A 12,184-nucleotide genomic window follows, 5' to 3' on the forward strand; every position below is an offset into this window, starting at 1 on the left:
GTTGGATAATGGATGAATGGGATTCAAGTGGCTGGATAAACCCCCTCTGGTGGGATCCAGTTTGCTCAGAGCCGTGGAGAATCCTTGGAAAACAAAGCCTGTTCTTCCAGGGGAACTCTGCCAGAGGAGTTTTTGTTGGATTGGAGGTTGGGAATGCAGGGGAAGGATGCAGGGAGTTCATAAGGGAGTGATTATCCCAAGTTTGGGAAGGGCAGAGCCCATTGAAAGGCTGGGTTAGGAGTTAATTCCATGGGATTGAGCCGGTGCCAGGTCCTGATTCCCAGGTAATCCATGGATCACGTGTGGGCAGGGGGGTGGTTCCTTTTTTAAGGAATGTTCAGCCACATAAAAAAAAAAAAGGGAATATATAATCTGAAAAGCTCCCAAGGGTTTGTTCCTGTTGGATTTGAGCAGGGAAAAGGAACAGCAATAAAAGAGCTGGGAAAAACCTCTGGAAGTATTTTGGGGCTGGACCAGACCACCAATAAATGTGGGATTTGGGGAGTTAAATCTCCTCTGGAGCTCAGTGAATAATTCCAGAGCTGTAGAATTTTGTGAGTTAAAACTCAGTAATTCCAGAACTGTGGAATTGGGGAGTTAAATCTCTGAAACTCAGTAATTCCAGAGCCGTGGAACTGGGGGAGTTAAATCTCTGGAGCTCAGTTTGTAATTCCAGAGCCATGGAATTCAGGGAGTTAAATCTCCTCTGGAGCTCAGTGAATAATTCCAGAGCTGTGGAATTTGGTGAGTTAAAACTCAGCAATTCCAGAACTGTGGAATTTGGGGAGTTAAATCTCCTCTGAAACTCAGTAATTCCAGAGCCATGGAACTTGGGGAGTTAAATCTCTGGAACTCAGTTCATAATTCCAGAGCCATGGAATTCAGGGAGTTAAATCTCCTCTGGAGCTCAGTTATTTCCAGAGCCATGGAATTTGGGGAGTTAAAACTCAGTAATTCCAGAGCTGTGGAATTGAGGGAGTTAAATCTCCTCTGGAGTTCAGTGAATAATTCCAGAGCTGTGGAATTTGGGGAGTTAAATCTCCTCTGAAATTCAATAATTCCAGAGCCATGGAATTGAGGGAAATAAATCTCCTCTGGAGCTCAGTTAATTCCAGAGCCATGGAATTTGGAGAGTGAAATCTCTGGAAGCTCCGTTGGTAATTCCAGCTGTCATTTCTTTCCGCTCTCCGCTTTATTCCCTTTTCCCTTGGAATTCTCCCCCTCGTGCAGCTCCAGCCACGTCAGGGCTGAGCGAAACCCGGGATCCTTTGGCTGGAGCTTCGCACTGGAATTTTCCCGGCGCGTTTCCCGGGAGCTGTGGCCGGGCAGATGCCGGGATTCGGGATTCGCTCCGGAGCGGGGCGGGCTGGGGAGGGGGAGCGGGATGTGCTGCTGGAGGAAGTGACATCCCTGCTCCCGAGCCTTCCGTGCAGGAGCAGAGCCTTGGAATCCAGCAGCCCGGCTGCCTTGGGAAGCACAGCCCTGGATAAGAGGATTTGAGGGATAAAGGAGGCGAACACCCCGCTCCGGAGGCTCCGCCAGATCCTTAAGCACTTCAATCTTCCCTGTTTTTTCCCCTCTCTCCACATCCCCACAGGAACACGGAGCTGGAGACCCGCTTGAAACCTCCCAGGGATCTATTTTGGAAGTTGGAAAACCCGGAGATGCATTAGAATTCCCAGCCCTCCCTTTCCTAAGGTAAGAGAGGAACCCCTTCTCCCCATTCCTGGCTTTAATCCGTGTGTGTTTGGGGCGAGCTGGAATTCCTGGGGCGAGCTGGAATTTCTGGGGCGAGCTAGAATTCCTGGCTGTGATTCCAGCCTTTCCCTAAAGGGTTAATGTTGATCCCGTGGAAGAACTCGCAGCTGCAGCTGCACATGGCTCTGCTTCCAGGAGTGTCGGGATAACGGGAAGCGGGAGCTGCTCCGGCTCAGGGGGGGTTGGGGCTCTCCAGCCTAAATCCCGGATTTCCAGAGCTTTTCCTTCGCCCTCCTCGGACCGTGAGTAACTCCTGCAGCATTCCGGGCTTGGAATGAGCTGGAGGAGGTGAAAGCTCACCTTGGAGAGGTGGGAAGTGCGGAATTCCCTCCGTTTGGGGAGCTGGAGCTGTGTTTCCATGGTATCCATGAGTGACTCCGGTGGGAGGGCTCGGAGGCATCAATGGGAATTATCCCGGGCTCGGGAGAACAGGTCTGGGATTGTTTGAGGTGGGAAAGATGGTAATTCCCTTCCTTTGCATGTGGGATCTCCTTATCCATGATTAAACATGGAAAAGGCTGGATTGAACCTGTTGTACTTGCAGGGAGGCTTTGGGATACTGGAAAATCCAGGGATTAAACTGGAGCTTGGTTTTCCATGGGGGAGGGGGTTGGAACTGGATGAGCTTTAAGCTCCTTTCCAGCCAAATTCCCTGATTTTATGATCCTATGACTCTAATTTTCAAATATATGAAATTTAGGGATTATTTTTATCCTTCACCAGTTTCTTTGGTCCTTGGGGTTTATCCCACAGCTTTGGGAAAAGCCTTAACTCCAAAGGGGAGATGCCCAAAGAAAGCTGGAAAATCCAGTGGTTCAGCTGAGGCACAAAAGCTTTTCAGGAGCTGCTGAACCAGCCAAGTAGTTCCAAAGCATTTTTCCAGGATTAAAGGCAACTCCAGGCTCCTTCCCAGGAATTAATCCAGGCTGGTGGGCCCTATCTGGACTGGGGAAGTTGTATTTTCCAGGCTTTTCCCGCTGAGTTCAGGCAGAATTCCCGAGGCTGGGCTGAGGTTTGGGGAGCTGAGCTGTCATTCCCAATCCCTCCGTGCAGGGAACGCTTTAAATCCTTTGGAATGAGCCCCGAGAGCATCTGTGGGAACAATTAAAATCTCCAGGAAATGAATTTTTCAGTGGCTGGGGAAATAGTTTGGGAATGAAGGTGGCGTTTCCTGGGAAAGCATCCATTTTGTGTCCACCCTCTGGAGTGGAAACCAAACCCCTGGAATCGCTTGGGATTAGGGGTCTGGAACATTCCCTCTCCCATCTCTTGCTCCAACTCTCCAAGTCTCCTCTGGAACTGTTGGACTTGTCAAAGTCTTCGTCCTTCCCGGGCTTTTCCAGGCTGAACTGCCCATGGAATGTGGGTTTAGGAACATCAACAACACTCCTGATCCCAGGGAATGAAGTTTTCCTGCCGAGTTTTCAATCCATAACCTCTCCAACATTCCCACCACCTGCTCCTGGCAGTTTTGGTGTTTAAAGGGGAGGGATTTTGGTGTTTTTCCTTCTCATGGAAGTAGCTGGAGTTGGGAATTGGGATGGACAGATGGAGTTATGATGGAAATTAAAAAGCCTTAATGTGGGAATTTTGCATGTTTAGGAGTCTGGATTAAGTCCTGGGAAAAAAAGCAGATTTATTCCCAACCTCCTGTTTCCCTGGCAGTGCTGGATGGTCTGAGACAGGGATTTGAAGGAGAAAATCAGGATCATTTTGCCGTTGGAGCTCTTGGATATTGATTATCCCGGAGTTCAGGCTCGGTTTAAAAATTCCAGGGAGGTTGGGAAGGAAGGGATGATGGTGGCAAAAATTCCCAGCTTTTTGGAAACCTTAATTTTTGGCCTTTGGGAATTCCTCACATCTGGAACTTGTTCTTGGCTGGGTTTAATTTGTTTGGAATGACATTGCAGCTGGAAAAATAGGGAAGGAGGTCTGGATGGAGCAATTAGGGATGTGCCAGAGGGAAGAGCAGCACAGGAGTTCTTGGCATTGGCTGCACACTTTATTTTATATATATATTTTTATTTAATCTTATATATTTCTCTATAGTTTTATATCTTTATACTTTTTTATATTTTATGTATTTTTTTTATTTTATGGTTTTTTATATATTTTATTTTTATATATATTTTATGTATTTTTATATATTTTATGTATTTTAATATATTTTATGTATTTTTATATATTTTATGTATTTTTTATATTTTATGTATTTTTTATATTTTATGTATTTTTTATATTTTATGTATTTTTTATATTTTATGTATTTTTATCTATGTCATGTATTTTTATATTTTTTAATATTTTCAATATATTTTTATCTTTTTAAAATAGCCTTAATATATTTTTAATATATTTTTAGATATGCTTTATATCTGTTTAGACATATTTTATATTTTTCTATTATATATTTAAGCTAATACATAATATATATATTTTATAGGGTATCTAATATCTACATATCTTTATATAGGATATAATTATCCGTTTAACAAACTGTATTTAATATATTATTAATATAATATATAATATATATAAAATATAATATAATTAATATTTTGAAATATAATTTTATCTTTCATTTTCTCTCTATTTGATGTAGAACAGGATTTTAGCATTTCCTAACAGGGTGTTTTGTGTCTCTATTCCAGCCCTTTGGATGCTCTGTGGTAGTAATAATTTATAATAATAATAATAATAATAATAATAATAATATCTCCTTTGGACCTTCTGGAAATAAGGCATCAGATGTGCTTTCCAGCCCTTAAATAATGCCTCCAATAAGTCACTAAATGTGCTTTAAACCCCTTCAAAAAGTCCCTCCATAAATCCTTAAATGTGCTTTAAAGTTTATTAACCCAGAACCTGTTCCTGGTGGATTCCAGGTTGGATTCCAAGCTCCAAGGGCTGAGGAATTGGGCGGGTTCTGCCACTAAACCAGACCTAAGCAAGCCCAGCCCAACCATTCCCTGTCAAACATTAACCTGGAGCTGGGAATGTTCAGCCTTTACAGAGGGAGGGGGGGGGAATTCTTTGCTCTGGGAAAAACTCTCCTCATGAGGAATTTTTCCCGGGAAATCCAGCCTTTCTCCCTAAAACCCCCATGGTGCCAGGGCTTTCCCTGCCCTGGGGGGATATTATGGGCTGTCCCATCCCCCTGGCCCTGTCCTGCCACCCCCAAAGCTCTGCCCCTGCAGCCAAAACCTGGTTTGCTGCCCGTGTCCTTCCCAGAAGGTGACATTCCTGAATTTTTTTTATCTTTTTTTTTTTTTTTTTCCAAAAGGACTTGGCAGGCAGGGTTTGGGATCAGTTAATAATTAACTGAATTAACAAGTCCCTCTGGGAAACCCAGGGGCTGCTCCGTGCCCACCTCCTGCTTCAGGAGGTGCCAGGGATGTTGGGAATTCCTGCCCCGGTGCTCCAGGTGTCCTGCACTTCAAATCCTCCTTTCTCTTCCCGCCATTCCCACTTTGGCAGAGCCTCTCTGAGGATAAATCCCCGTGGAAGAGACCCCAGGAGCCAGCTGGAGGCTGGAAGTGCTTCCATGTTCTCCCTGAGGAATGTGGGAGCTGTGGGAGCAGTTTCCCCAAGGTGGTGCTTTTCCCTCCTGGCTGGGTTTGGAGCTCCTGGGTAGGGCAAAAGCAGGAATTCTGCAGGTGTTCCATGCACTGCATCCTGGAAAGCTGGAATTCCAGAGTGTTCCATGCCTGCTAACAGAGGTGGCTGCAGGAGTGAGGGAGGACTTGGGTAAGGAAAGAGGGACTTTGGACAAGGGCCTGGAGGGACAGGAAAAGGGGGAATGGCTTCCCACTGCCAGAGGGCAGGGATAGATGGGATACTGGGAAGGAATTCCTGGCTGGGAGGGTGGGAGGCCCTGGATTAGGATGCCCAGAGAAGCTGTGGCTGCCCCTGGATCCCTGGAAGTGTCCAAGGTCAAGTTGGAGCAGATGAGCTTTAAGGTCCCTTCCCACCCATCCCATCCCAGGATTCTGTGATTCTTTGGCTCCAGCACCATCTTCCCTGAAAACAAGGAGGGAAGAGCTCACACCCCCTGTGGAACCAGGTGCCCTTTATGGTCCCTTCCCACCTGAACCATCCCAGGATTCTGGGATTCTCCAGGAAGTTTCCAGGTACCACTTTCCCTGGAAACCACGGGAAGTCAAACCCCCCCCCTCTTTGCATCTGTGGGAGCTTTGGAATGCAGAGCCTGGAATTGCTGAGCTGGGCACTCCACCCCCAACGCTGACGATGTTTGTGCTGAAAATGTTGACTCTGAAAACCCTCTTTCCTTTCACTTTTCTGCAGCTCTGCAGCCCAGAACTGCCGGGAATGGCTTTATCCCACACAAGGCAGTGGATCCTGCTGAATGTGGGCAGGGAAACGGGATCATCAGCAAATCCATTGTCGGGTTTTAATTCCCAGCTGGGGCTCGGAAAGGGTTTTTTGGCAGGGCCGGTGCCAGTCGCTGAAAGGAAAAAAATTCCCTCCCAAAAACCCACCTGGGAGGGAATTCTGCTCGTGGAGCCGCATCTATCAGTGCTTTGAGGGTATAAATTGGGATAAAATGAGTAAGAGGCAGCAAAAACAGGCACGGGAGATATTAAATTATGATAAATAATGTGTTAGGAGATTGTGGAATCGTGGAATGGGTTGGGTTGGGAGCTTAAGGGTGATCTTGTTTCACCCCCAGGAACACCTTCCACTAGCCCAGGTTGCTCCAAGTTCATCCAGGGCTGGGATTTGCCCATCACCACCTCATTATTCTGCAGATCACTGGAGAGGTTAAATTTGAAGCAGTGTGAGATTTGAGCGGTTTTGGCTCTCTGGAGGAAGAGCTTTCACCAAAATGAAGATATTTTTACCAAAAATACAATAAACTTTTTAAATGTTCCAATTGAAGCCTTCAGCAGCCCCCAGGCTGAAGGAACATCCCCACTGGATGCAGGTTCCCTGGGTGGGTTCCCTTTTGGAGCTCCCTGAGCAGCCTCTTGGCTCAGGTGCTCTCACAGACAGGAGGGTCAGGAGGGAGGATTTGGAAGCAGCAGGACCTGATTTCCCTCTCCACTGAGCACAGAGAGGAAAACTCCAATGTCTGAGGAGATTGAGCCCAGGGAATGTCAGCCCTGGGGGATCCGTGGGGAACACGAGCCAGGCAGGGCTGGAAGAAGGAGAACCAGGAAGGTTCTGGAAGGAAGAGCAGGCTGGATGAACTTGGAGCAACCTGGGCTAGTGGAAGGTGTCCCTGCCCAGGGCAGGGGGTGAGGCAGGATCAGCTTTAAGTTCCCTTCCAATCCAAGCCATTCCAGGATTCTGTGATCCTTGGAATTGGGTTCATCTTTCAGAATGATCCTGAGAGGATTTGGGATTGCCTTGGGTTGGTTCTGGTTGCAAGGTAGGATTTGGAGATACTTCCTAATGAGGGAATTCTGAGTTCTGTTGGATTTACTTAAAGTTTAGGCTGTTCACAAAGCTTCTGGAAGTTTGCTTTGCTTCTCCCCAAAATAGCTGCCTTATTTCATCCTTCCTGTTTATCTCTCCTCCCTTTGGAGCGTTCCTTGCTCCCACCTTTGTGGGGGAGAGGAGGAGGCGACGCTGGGATTGGGATGTTTATCTCGGTATAAAAATCCACTCCTGCTCCTGCAGAGGAAAAACAGGGAAACCACAAACCCGAGGGGTTTTGGCAGCAGGAATTGATGTAGAAATTAGTAACAATTCAATTTGCTTGGGAAAAGAAAAGGATATTTTCCTGCTGGTTCTACCTCTCTCTCCCAGTGCGTTATCCCTGTGTTTGTGTGAATACATCTCCATATTTATCCATTATTTAGTGACATAGGAGAGCTTGGCAGTTTATAATCCATTAAATTCAGGCTCCCAGCAGTGATCAAAGACCCCCACATCCCTCACAAATCATTCCCTGTTACCTGAAACTAGGAAAGACAGAGGGAATCGTGGCCTCTTTTTGCAGGAAAACAGCTGAATGTTGGAGCTTCTCTCCTGCTTGTTCCTATTAACATTTCATCGATGGAATTCCAGGAGAATTAGTAGGTGAATCTCGGGATTCTGTGGATTTATGTTGTGCAGCTTCTGGGAAAATGTCCCTGTTTTCCAAGGACGCTTTGCTGAGTTAAAAGGGGCCACTCGGAGTGTCCTGAAGTCACAGGGAAATTCCTGCAGGTTCATTCCTGGAAAATAAGACGCAAGAAGAGAAGAGAAGAAAAAAAACTGGTGGTTTGAGAGATGGAGCAGAGGAAAGTCAGGAAGCAAAGATGCTTCAGCTGCAGTTGGATGAAGCTGCTCCGTTCCACAGCCACGGCTCCTTCGTGGCAAGTCGGGAGCCAAGGAAAAGTCTGCAGCAAATGGAGCTGAAGAGTCAAGGATTAAACAATCTCTGCTGATTTCCTGGAGGGTTTGTGCTGCTGGATGGATTTACCTAAAATAAACTGCTGCATGCCTGGGAAAAAGGGCAGAGCATCCCCCGGTGCTGCTCCCTGGGGAGCGGCTGGGGCTGCAGAGTTTGGGTTTGAATCCTCTGTTATCCACCTTTTTGTGAAATGGGATTTTTAAAAAGCAGAGGAGGAGGTTCAGCACCAGGTTGCCAGTCCTGGGGGTGCCAGGCTTTTAGGGAGGAGGAGGATTATCCTGGAGAATTCCTTGCCAGTGTGTTGGACAGGGCCTGGAGCAAGCAGGGGAAGGTCCTGCCCGTGGCAGGGCTGGAATGGGATGAGCTGGAAGGTCCTTCCAACCCAACCCATCCCAGGATTCTGCCATAGGAAGAACAGGGGTGTTTGGGGGGTTTAAGGGCTGGTTTTCCTGCTGGGACTCAGCTGGAGCAGCAGTTCCTGCCCACAGGGAGGTGGGAGGGAGGGCCTGGGCAAACCTCGGGAAGCTGCTCAGCTTCCATAAAAAACTGAGGATTTGGCACGTTGGCAGAGCTCCCTCCTGCACAGGAACGTTATCCAAGGCCTTCTCTGTCCAAATGGAAGTTACACAACCCTCTTCTTCTGACTCTGTAGTGATTCCAGGTGGTTTGGAGTCAGTTCATCTCCCTTTGCAGCCCGGGAGCAGCTGTGCCTGCGGATCCCTGTGAGGGATCGGGGCTGGAGCGTGGGCTGGAGTGTGGAATTCTGCCCTGGGAACCCACCCCTGCCAAGAAAACATCACCCCCCGAGTGCAGCCCAACATCCAGACCCCCCTCATCCCACAGAACCGCAGTGGTCCCTCTCCCAGTTCCAAGGAGGCAGCAGGACCCGACTCCTACGCTCCCAAAAATCCCCAAGGAACAGGTTTGTGGCGTCTCCAGCCTGGAAGGCCGAGGCAGAGGAGGTTTGAAGGCCAGAGATGGACCAGTGGGAAAAATGTGGCGCTTCGGGAACAACCTCCTGACTTCCATTTCTTACGTTCCAGGATATCCAGGTGGAGTAAAACCTTCCCCCCCTTGTTTCTGAGGCTCTTTCCTTCCTTGGGGTTGAATTCCTGTGTCTTGAGGTTGAGCTGGAGAAGGGAGACTTGCTGTGGATGAGAGTTGGAGGCTTTTTTTTTTTTTTTTTTAAGATAACTGTGATTTAACCTAAATTTTCAAGCCCAGAGTCACAGGATGGATCCAGACTCTTTTTTTTTTGGCCACAGTAAAAGGAACTTTCAAGCTTCAAATTTCAGCTGTTGGACAAACTGAAAAGAGCCATTACTGTGCCCTCCACCCTCCATTAACTGTTTTGAAACATTGTGCAGCACAAAGAAATAACTTTTTTTTTTTTGCTTATTTCAACACAATTACTGCCTCTTGAAAAAAAGGAATTCCTGGAGGGGATTCCTGGATACCCTTAGTAAGGATGAACCATTTCAGTCTCCGTCAGGTGGGGCCGGAATTAGATCAAGTGCTCCAGGAAATGACAGAAATACCTCTTAAAAAGGGAAAAAAACCAACCCAAAAAATCAACAACCCCCCAGATTTGTCAGATTTTATCAACTGGGTTTGATCCCCAAGCCCTGGAGCAGAGAGTGTGTCCGTAGGGATGTGGAATGGCCTGGAAGGGGACACAGGGAATGGTGTGGATCTGTCCCTGCTGCTGCTCTCTGGATCCTCCAAGTCCTGGAGTGGTCCCTGATCCTTAAAAACTTGGAGTAGAACACTTGGAAACCAGGAATTTGTTTTTCAAGCAGGGATTACTGTAAGAAAGTCACCAAAATGAGGAATTTGGCACTGCAGGAGGATTTCACTGCCTGGCTTTCCTGCTGGCTTTAGGGGTGAAGTTTGTGGGATTTAATTGGCCACTTCCACTTGGATGTGGCCTTCCCAAAGGAACACCTGGATCCTCCAGCCACATCCCTGCCTTTTAACCTGAGTCTGAAGAAGAAGCTGAAATATTTGTGAATTCTGTTCCTTCCAAAGAAAAGCTGCTTTGAGGGATCAACCCCGAATTCCATTTTATCAACAAGGATTTTGTGGGTTCTGTGTTGGGCATCCCAGTTGTTGGAGATGTTCATCCCAGGTTGGTTGGGAGCAGGGAACCAAAGGCTCTGGGAGGTAAGAACACAGAATTATTCCACCTTTTTCCAGGAATCCTCTTTGCTGACCCCAGGGGAGAATTCCCTGGCAGCGTTTTCCCTGCTCAGCAGTTGTTCTGCCCTTGGACTGGTGATTTTCTGTTGTTTATTCAATATTTAATATTAATCACCTCCTGGACTTCAATAATTCACTGTCATGGATTCAAATATAATTCACAGTTTGTCCTCAAGGAGCTTTTCTGTCACTTCTCGTTCTGTTCTGCTCCTCCTGTTCATCAGCTCTGGAAGTTGGGAGAGAAAAAGGTAAAAAAAATAGGATAAAAAAGGTAAAAGACTTTATTCCAAGCCTCTTTGCATTCCTGGCAGCGTTCTAAAAACCAGTTTTAAGTTCCTGGTGTAAAATCCAGCTCAGCTTTTGGGCTGGACTTGAATAAACCCAGGATTTGTGGGTTCTCTTGGTCTCCCCAGCGCTGCTCCAGTGACCCCTGAACAGCAGAAAATCAAGGAACAGGAGGTTCCAAACACATTTTCCAGGGCTAATTCCAGAGTCTAAACATCAGCTCTGCTGGGACAGACTTATTTGCAGGATGAGGTGCCAGACAGGGCTTGGTTTGAAGGATCAGGAGAAGGAGGCACAGGAATAGGGATCTCCTGGATATTCTTTGTTCCCATTCCTGCAGCTTGGACACCCTCCCCTGGTGGGAATATTGAACATCCTGATCCTTAGAAAGCGATATTCCCAAAGTGGGATCACACCCAGGCTCCCAGAGGTGCCCATTCCGTGGCCTCCACCCTCCCTGTGCTCTTCAGGATTTATGGAAAATATGGAAAACTTTCCATTGTTCCCTTGCATTTCCCGACATTGAGGTTCAGGCTCTACTGATTTATTGGTAATATATAGAAATATATTATTTAAATGTGGTATTTTCAGTGGTTTTTCCTCAGTGAAAATCTCTGTGGAAGCAATTTCATCCAAGCTTCAAAATTCCCTGGCAAAATCCCTCATCCAGGACGTTCTCTTTAGAAATAATCACTTGGTGAAGCTGCAGAATTCCACTGAAAATGCGAATTCTGTGAGGGAGAAACTGCCATTGGTGGTTTCTTCCCGGGAAATAAGTGCCAGGGATTTCTAAGCAGGAAAAATGAGGCATTTTTAGCCAGTTCTTCAAATTTAATTGGGATTTTATTTCTTTCTCTGCTCTGTTACTCCCTTAAACTCTGCTCTTTGCACAGGGAAGGCAAAAGGTGATGAAAGCATCCCTTGGGAACAGGGTTGGGAACGGGATGTGCCAGTAATAAACTGGGAACATCAGTGAGGCAAAACTGGGAGGGTTGGGGCTTCCCAGAGATTGGAGCTTCCAGGGGAGCAGAGAATGAGGGAATTGCTGATGGATCCTCCTGGTGGATGCTGTGGTTTGCAAGGAATGTGTGTCCAGCACTTCCTGGGAGGTAAATCGTGATTAATGTGGGAATTAACTGTGGGAATTACGTGGAATTACTGGGAATTGCTGGCAGGAAGGTGTTGGAGGTGATGTTCCCGTTGGAAAGGCTCCACCAGGAACACATGGGGTGCTTTTCCCATTGGAGAGACTCCACCAGGAGCACAGGGGGTGATGTTCCTGTTGGAAAGGCTCCACCAGGAACACGTGGGGTGATGTTCCTGTTGGAGATGCTCCACCAGGAGCACGAGGGGTGATGTTCCTGTTGGAGATGCTCCACCAGGAGCACGAGGGGTGATGTTCCTGTGGAAATGCTCCCTGAGGAGCACGAGGGGTGATGTTCCTGTTGGAGATGCTCTCCCAGGAGCACAAGGGGTGATGTTCCTGTGGAAATGCTCCCCGAGGAGCACGAGGGGTGATGTTCCTGTTGGAGATGCTCCCCCAGGAGCATGTGGGGTGATGTTCCTGTTGGAAAGGCTCCC

The 12,184-nt window shown here is 47.3% G+C and overlaps 1 protein-coding gene across 4 annotated transcripts in view; it reads left to right on the top strand.

The window, feature by feature from the left end:
* Positions 1–1,100: 1,100 nt before the first annotated feature.
* Positions 1,101–12,184, top strand: part of GLCE (glucuronic acid epimerase) — a 22,999-nt gene continuing 11,915 nt past the window's right edge. Inside the window, exons 1-2 of one of the 4 annotated variants that reach the window (XM_027666689.1) lie at positions 1,106–1,698; positions 1,894–2,000. The gene's annotated coding sequence lies outside the window, so the exon portion shown is untranslated. Of the gene's footprint in view, positions 1,699–1,893; positions 2,001–7,188; positions 7,194–12,184 lie in introns of those variants that run through there. The other 3 variants (XM_027666690.1, XM_027666688.1, XM_027666691.1) reach the window with 3 other exon arrangements.

Source organism: Corapipo altera, unplaced genomic scaffold (genome assembly GCF_003945725.1).
Source record: "Corapipo altera isolate COAL_440 unplaced genomic scaffold, ASM394572v1 349, whole genome shotgun sequence".
Lineage (NCBI taxonomy): Eukaryota > Metazoa > Chordata > Aves > Passeriformes > Pipridae > Corapipo > Corapipo altera.